Here is a 7,962-nt window from a genome sequence, read left to right on the forward strand (position 1 = left end):
GCATGTGCTGTTTCTGTGTATGTGCTGTGTATGGCACATAGCTCTGATTGCTTTTTGTGGCATTATTAACCTCAACGGTCAGGAGCAGTAAATGAAATGTCAAACATCATAACTGTTATGAGGAAGATGTTCTCTCTTTGTATGCCCCCCAACACACACACACACACACACACACACACACACACACACACACACACACACACACACACACACACACACACATACACACACACACACACACACACACACACAGTCTGTACCTCTTTACCTGACTGCAGAAATTAACATCCTTCATATAGAGGACATAAAATCAGCAATACACCCAATGACACTCTAAAATGACAATTCCCCCATAATCCTGCTCTCCATTTTGTTAGATTGATATGTAAATGAAGGTAAATGGATCTCATCCCAGAAACCTGACCTCAGCGGGCTGTTCCAGGCTGAGCCGTCAATCAGCAGCTTCAGCAGCAGCAGCAGCAGCGCAGAAGTGATAGCGGCAAAGCATACCTTAATAGTTCTATCAATCCCATCATGCCCCGCATATGTTTCCCCATGGAACCTGCCTTAAACCTGCATCTATCATTACTGTGCTCTGATACTGCCATTAGAGTATCTTTTCCTCTTTGCGGCTCCCCCTTCTATCCTCTCGTCTGGGGAAAGAATGTAAAATCACTTTCCATTCAGAGGAGAGAGGAAAGCAGGATTTTTCATAGGGTGTGGAGCTGGAAAACAGCACCTCCACTCACCAACCCTGAGGCTTGCATTCAGAACAAAGTCATGACTATCAAGAAAAGTAATCTGACTCTGATTGTGGAGAATTAGGGAAGACCTTGACTTCTTTCTGTGACTGATTTTGAGGAAGCTTTTGAGTGGGGATTGCTTTTCTCAGATCTGATTGCTCTTGTCCAACAATTGATAGATGACCTATAACTTGCTGGAATCATTACTGACTGGTAATCTCAGGTGTAGAAGCAGAATGAGGCCATGACTTACTGACAACCAATCAACTAACAGTTGAAAATTATCTTTTGGCATAGCAGGGATCATGTGGCCTCTGGTAAAAAAAGTGCAGGACCATCTGTAGAAAGTGTTGAAAATAACTCAAGTTCAAAGTTTCTGTATTTACCAATTTCTACAGCTGTATCAGTCAATTTACATATTTTTAAATACAATACTGCTCTCATTAAGGTTTTGGAAAATCTCCAAAAAAAGCTGATCTGAAGAATGAATGTGCAGCAGAGTGGTTTACAAATCAGCTGGAAACCAAAGTCCTTCGACCATGTCTTTTTTTCTTTTTTCAAGTAAAACAAAATCAAAAACAAAAGAAAGACGTACTGTTGGCATTACAGAATATCACAGATGTCACAACAATAAGTTCACAAAGCAGGCTCTACAAAAAGTGTTTAAAACAATCAAGGGTAATTCCGCAATCAAGTGTGTTAACTATTCCCTTAACGCAATACAAATCATGACAGACTCCTTGTAGAATATTTAAAGTCAAAGCCACACTTTCACTGATACCTTTTGGAGATTTAAAGTGATCATCAATGTGACAACTTTCTAAATTACAATCTCCCTCCTTTCCTCCTCAGAAAGATGGCACCACTATTCAATAATTGACATCGAATGAGCCTCAAAAGCCATGGATTTATAACTTTAGCTTACTTTTCACTGAATCTAATCCCTAATATGTGTAACCACAAGAAAACGGCAGAAAGGTGGGTGCGAGTTTTTGCTCGGTTGGTAGTGCAGTCTGCATATTCAAAGTCCGTCAGTCCTCTCTGAACTGGCACAGAGGAGGTTTCGGCCTTTGGCAATTAGGTGAATGTCAACCTCCGTTCTTTTTTTTCTCATATTTTCTGTCCGGCTGCAGCAGTTCTATCATAAAAAGCAAATATCAAAAAAGAATTGTGAAATAGAAACCTGCATTCTCTCTAATGGCCTGTGTCTTCACTGGTTGCAGAAAGAAGACTGACTTCCCAGAAGTCTTCGGCAGAAATATCTGATTTCCGACTTGATTATTTCCAACTACTCCAAATTCTTCAATATAGCTTGACTTTCATTGAGTAGATTGTGGTGATATTGGAGTAAAACAGCTGATAAAGCAAAGTATGCTTTAGGGATGTGGCTGCACTATAGTAGACATGCCACTGCTACTATACGCAATTCAAGATTACTACAGCCAAAATGACCAACTTTTTCTGTTATTATAAGTAGATAAAGTTAATAAATTAATATAAAATGTAGGAATGAGACAAAAAGATCGTAGAAGACAGAGAGGACTCCTGTGAAGAAGCTTTCATTCTTAAGAACATGCACTTTGGTCTTTTGACCCAGTGTCTGGCCCCTGCATCAGTGATCCCTGGGATACTTGTAGTGATCCAGAAGCTTGGAATCAGGCCATGAAGAGCATGAAATAGGCTTTTATCATAATCATGGCCTCCGGTCTTTTGTGGTAGCCACAGAAGAAAAATCCCCAACCCGCGTCCTGTGCAGTGCTGCCACTGAATCCTCTGCACAAGTTCTTTAAGGGGGTCAGGTAACAGAAGAAGAGGTGCAGCAATCATGTAACAATCAAGTGGAAAGATGATGGTCCACATTCACATGCAGAATCACAATCGAGCTACCAGGTTCCTATCAGCGCGCTGTGGACTTGAGTGTGGCCACAAGAGTTCACAGAGAGATGTGAAGCAGACTGAAACAGACTGTAAGAGGAACTGTGAGAGCTGGTTCTGTTTCATCTGGATTCATCTCAGCTGGTAGATTACTGGCAGGCGTTTACACAAGACTTCAACGCAGAAACTCTACACGCCCTGCACCCGCCTTTCTCTGAGCGAGTGTGTCTGTGTGTGTGTGTGTGTGCTTGGAGTATATGTAGTGTGTGTGTGTGTGTGGCATGTGTATGTTCCTTTAATTTCTGAATGTGAAATCAGATTAAACGAGAGGGAAAAGGGTGGGGGTGAGCTGCAAGTACTCCGCTACGCTCGCTTTACTCCGAGGTATGTGAGACTGAAGGAGTGTGTGTGTTTGAAAGGAAGAAAGGATGAACGTGTGTGAGTGTGTGAGTGTGTGTGTGTGTGTGTGTGTGTGTGTGTGTGTGTGTGTGTGTGTGTGTGTGTGTCTGTGTGTGTGTGTGTGTGTGTCTGTGTGTGTGTGTGTGTGTTTGTTGGGGGCAGGGACTGCGGTTCTTGGCTCTCAGGTATTTCACCTGGAGGCATTTGTGCACAGGTTTCGGTATGTATGTTTGTGCATATGCATATGTGTGTGTGTGTGTGCGTGTGTGTTTGTGACTATAAAGTAAGAGCCCACCTGTTGATGAGTCTGATAAGAAGCCTTCAGGGCTCTGTCTCCTCTTACATCAACAGGTTGGACAGAAAATTTCCCGAACATGACCACAACAGGATCAGGACATTGAACAGCTGTAATTACATGTTTATATCAAGATGTCAGTGATTTATTGGTACAAATTGTTTATGTTCTGAGGGACTCCAGGGTTGTTGGCTGATAGGTAACGATATTATGATATTCTAGCAACAAAAGTAGAATATTTTCCATCTGTTGTGGACTGAATTGGGTTAATAGGCCCATAGCCCTTGAGTACCGGACTGCGATACATCAGCAGTGGCAGTAAAGATAAGAATTTAAGTACAAAGTTTGATTATTTTCCCAGTTCTCAAAAAAGAAAGATCCATCCACCAGCGAGGCTGCTCTCCTCTCTTTGAGGCCAGAAAAGTTGAGCAATAATTCACATCCTCATTAAAAGAAAAACATGCTTATGTTTGAACCCTGCAGGCAATTTTCACACTAATTTTCCACGGTTAATGGAAACACAAATTAGGCACAGAAATGGGGCAAAAGACAGAATAATACAAGTGATGCCAAATTAACTAAGTAAGTAACTATTCAGGAAGTCTTTGGAGCCAGTTTTCGCCCCATGTCGGTATGGATCACAACACGATCATGTTCTCACTTCTCTCAACCTTCTGTGTTCTATTTTCAGCAAACATTTCCAACTAAGGCAAAATGGCAGGAAAATGATCTTGGAAAAAAAACCCTCAGAGGAGTGGGTTAATGACACAGTATCCCAATTAAGCAAATAAAACAGGAGGCCACCTGCACCTATTACCAGACCTCAGTTGTCATGGATACAATGAAAACACATCATTAACTTTGTAAAACAGCCTCAGTTTGTTTTAGTGAAAGCGTCAAAACTTCTTGGTTTTAAATACTTCAGTCAGGGTTATAAAAAGTACTCTTAAACAACAAAAGCAAGATGTGAAGTCTTATTATGACATTTTTAAAAACTTACATCAGTTAGCGCCACTCAATATTGTTTATGTCATCACAGGAGATTTAGGAAAATCTGTCTTTTACTTGGCCATTCAGTTTCACTTGTTAAGGTGGATTGCTACCCTAAGTCACCAGACAAGCTCCTCAACTTTGCTGCCATAGCATTAAAGCCACTAGGCCTCACTGTGGACCTACTCTCTAATGAAAACATGCATTCAGTGGCCTAATAACTACAAAAACAGGTGTCGAATGTGATACAACTGAAATAATCAACCTGTGGATTTTTTTTTTTCAAATAACATAATTACATATCTGTGTCATGCGAAAGTATGCAACAGTTTGATTTGCAGACTGTCAAAAGTACACTAAAGCAAGTGGGTGGGTAATTGACTGGTGTTTAAAGCTCCTGTGAGAAAAATTTTGGGGTTGATTTTTGGCGCCCCCTGTGACAAAAAGAGTATTATCTTGTTGCTAATATTGTTCTGTATCCATAGGTAGTGTTTTCTGAGAAAAGGCTCCCTTTTGAAGCATTTTAAGTGTCCAAGATATCACTAACTGCGAATATTTGCTCCCTTTTGAGGTTGACAATCTTCTTGCTGATTTTCTTGGTTGCTTCTGTATCTCATAAAGGACGTTAGTATTAAATTCTGTTAGTTTCATAACAAGCTTCTCAAAGGAGCTTTAAGGGTGTATGTCAACCCCCTCTATCTCCTGCATATGTGCATCACTTTACATTTAACCTACATATGTAAGATGTATAAAAAGAAATGTGAAAATGCGGTTAAGTCTCTCATATTCTCTGATGCTATTCAACTAGTTGAGACTACTGTCAAAGCTGCAAGAGGAAGCTCTTGATGACCTCAGCACTGACCTGGATGTGTGTGTATCTGCATGTGCATATGTGTGTGTGTCACCCAATCCCTCCAGGTGAGTGTGTGTTAACTGGCTCTATTTCAGCAGTTCTTTAACAGGACATGTCAATCAATAGAGAGGAAATGACCACTTGGCGAATGAGAGGAATCTGTGTTCTCTTTCACAAAGAGAGGGACAGAGAGAAAGAGGGTAAGGCAGACGGACTGACAGATGGACAGACAAAGATAGATATGACCTCTCTGTTGACATTTTTATTTTCAGCTGTTCATGCTGTGTCTGAGAGAGTCCCAAAATTGTGACTTTTTGAAAACATTTCCCAGACAGCGGGCCTGTGTTTGAGGATTAAGTTACAGGAAATTTCCCCTCACAGTGAGAGTGAGGTTATAACACACAAGAGATCAGTGCCAGTCCAATACGGTAATATGAACACACCCCTTCTCCAGCCATGCACAAATAAAGACTGTTACAGTTGTCCAGCTGGCAAAATGAAAATGACAGATGAATTATGTGTGATAAATTAAGTGGAAGTTGGGCAATCATTTACAATTTATTTAGTCACGTTGATGAAAGGAAACAGCACTGAGACTTTCTGACCAAGAAAAAGGATAAAACTCACCCCAAAATAATAACTGTCACAATAATTATCATAATGGATTTCAGGAATAAGATTTTATGTGTCCTGCAGATATGTTGCAACTCCAAATTAAACTTGTTGCAAACCTTAATGTAGGAATCTGAAGTCATTACCTTACACCAGTTGATAATTAGCAGATAATCACAAAATTAAACTTAAAAATAACCTAATTCAATTATCAAAAATGGCTTTTCCTCTGGCCATTCAGAAACTCTTCACCATAACGATTGCTAACTTAGTTGAAAGAGCAATTACATTTGACTGGAAATAGAGCCTTTGCTTTACTTAAGACATCTACTTTTGACTCTTTTTTTTAAGTATAATTTCTGGATGCTCTCCACTGGCTGTAGAAGTTGGGCAAGGAGAAGCGGGTGTGGGAATTTCACCCGTTACGACCCATCTGAAACAAATGGTCAACAGCTTCTATTTTATAGATAGCTTCTTAAAGCTAGGGTTGGCAGTCACGGAAAACTAGCATGGATTTGAATGAAGCATTTCCTTGGTACTCCGACAAAATGTGCTGTATGCTTGATATTTGCTTTTATTCAAGTAAATTTTACAAAGGAAACGTAAAAACAATAGAATGGAATTGTGTCCTAGCGTTAGCAGGAGCTCAAAACTGAGCCTGGAAGACCAACTTCCAGTTTGATCGGTTTGTGATGTTGTGATATTGACGAGCACAGCTGTGTTCAAAAAGTTATAGTAATTTCAGCTGACAGCACTGAAAACAAAGTGTCAAAAACAGCTGATGCCAAGGGTGTTTTACGCTTAGAACACTATACTGAAAACACTGAACTGCATTGGTTTTGTAAAGTAAATAGGCACTGCAAGAAAAAAATCAAACCAATGCTGGTAGTGGATACAAGCCCTTAAAGGTAACACTGTGCAACAAACTGCTGTTTTTAAATCATTAGCACCATCTTGATATCCCCAAAAAGGTTTCGAAACCAACACCTTACCTAATTCAACAATTTCAAGAGGGTCTTTTTAATATGAAGCATTCCTATGAAGCTTCATTTTGAAATTGTAACTGGAGGTTGCAAATGTATTAATCGCTTGCCAAACTATTTTTGCAAGTATGTGGCTTACTAACATGGACAGTTTGAAACAATCAGTCACTGACTTAGCAGCTGTATTTCACACGTCGGGAATGAAAAGTTGTAACCCGGTTCACAATCTAAAACAAGATACTCACTGTCCTGTCAATCAGGAATCCTAATTTGTAGGGGGATTATCAAGTGGCTCCTGGTTGATGATGTCCCATTTTAAGTCAAAGGAGTGACTGTTTTTTGTGTGAAGTCCATAAATTGTCTGTTACGTGTGCTCATTGTGTCTCTTGCTGTAAGTGATGTCTATGTGATGTCATCACTTCATTTTCTTTCCAAACCGGATCATGTCTGTTAGATTTGCCAAACTACAATTACAATGGTCAAGAATCAACTTTGCCTTGTGATTATGGCCTGTGTGTGTGTGTGTGTGTGTGTGTGTGTGTGTGTGTGTGTGTGTGTGTGTGTGTGTGTGTGTGTGTGTGTGTGTCTGTGTGTGTGTGTGTGTGTGTGTGTGTGTGTGTGTGTGTGTGTGTCTGTGCAGTTGTCTCTACCATCCCTCCCTCTACTGATCACATAAATTGTAAATTTGTGTGGTGAGAACCTCAGCTGGACTTGCGTGTCTGAGTTTTCAGCACAGATTTGAGACAGATAATAAATGTGTCAGTAGGAAGACGTAGTAACATGCTAACTTTCATTACGTCTTCCCAGCCACACACACTTTCACTCTCAAACACACACATGAAGCAGTGCCAGTGCTATAAAATCTGGGGTCTGAGTCAGCCTGGAAGACAGAGGCTTTATAAGTAGTGTCTAGTCCACCCTTTCTCTAAGGACATCGTAAAGACGACTACAAGCAGCTCTGCTTTGTGTGAGATTGTTCCATCTCTGAGAGGACCAATGTTAGGTTTACACCCAAAGAAAGGGGCCATTTTTATAGGCTGAGGATGTGTTGTCTGGTCATTGCCACGTCAAACACCTTTATTTTAATTAGGTTAAAGGGACTAAAGCTGCCCTTGATAATTTTAGTACTTAAACAATAAATCAAATGACCTGTAAGAAATATTACTAGTAGTTATTAATACAGAGAATTATCACAGCATCATTTTCTATAGT

Source organism: Notolabrus celidotus, chromosome 7, assembly GCF_009762535.1.
Source record: "Notolabrus celidotus isolate fNotCel1 chromosome 7, fNotCel1.pri, whole genome shotgun sequence".
Lineage (NCBI taxonomy): Eukaryota > Metazoa > Chordata > Actinopteri > Labriformes > Labridae > Notolabrus > Notolabrus celidotus.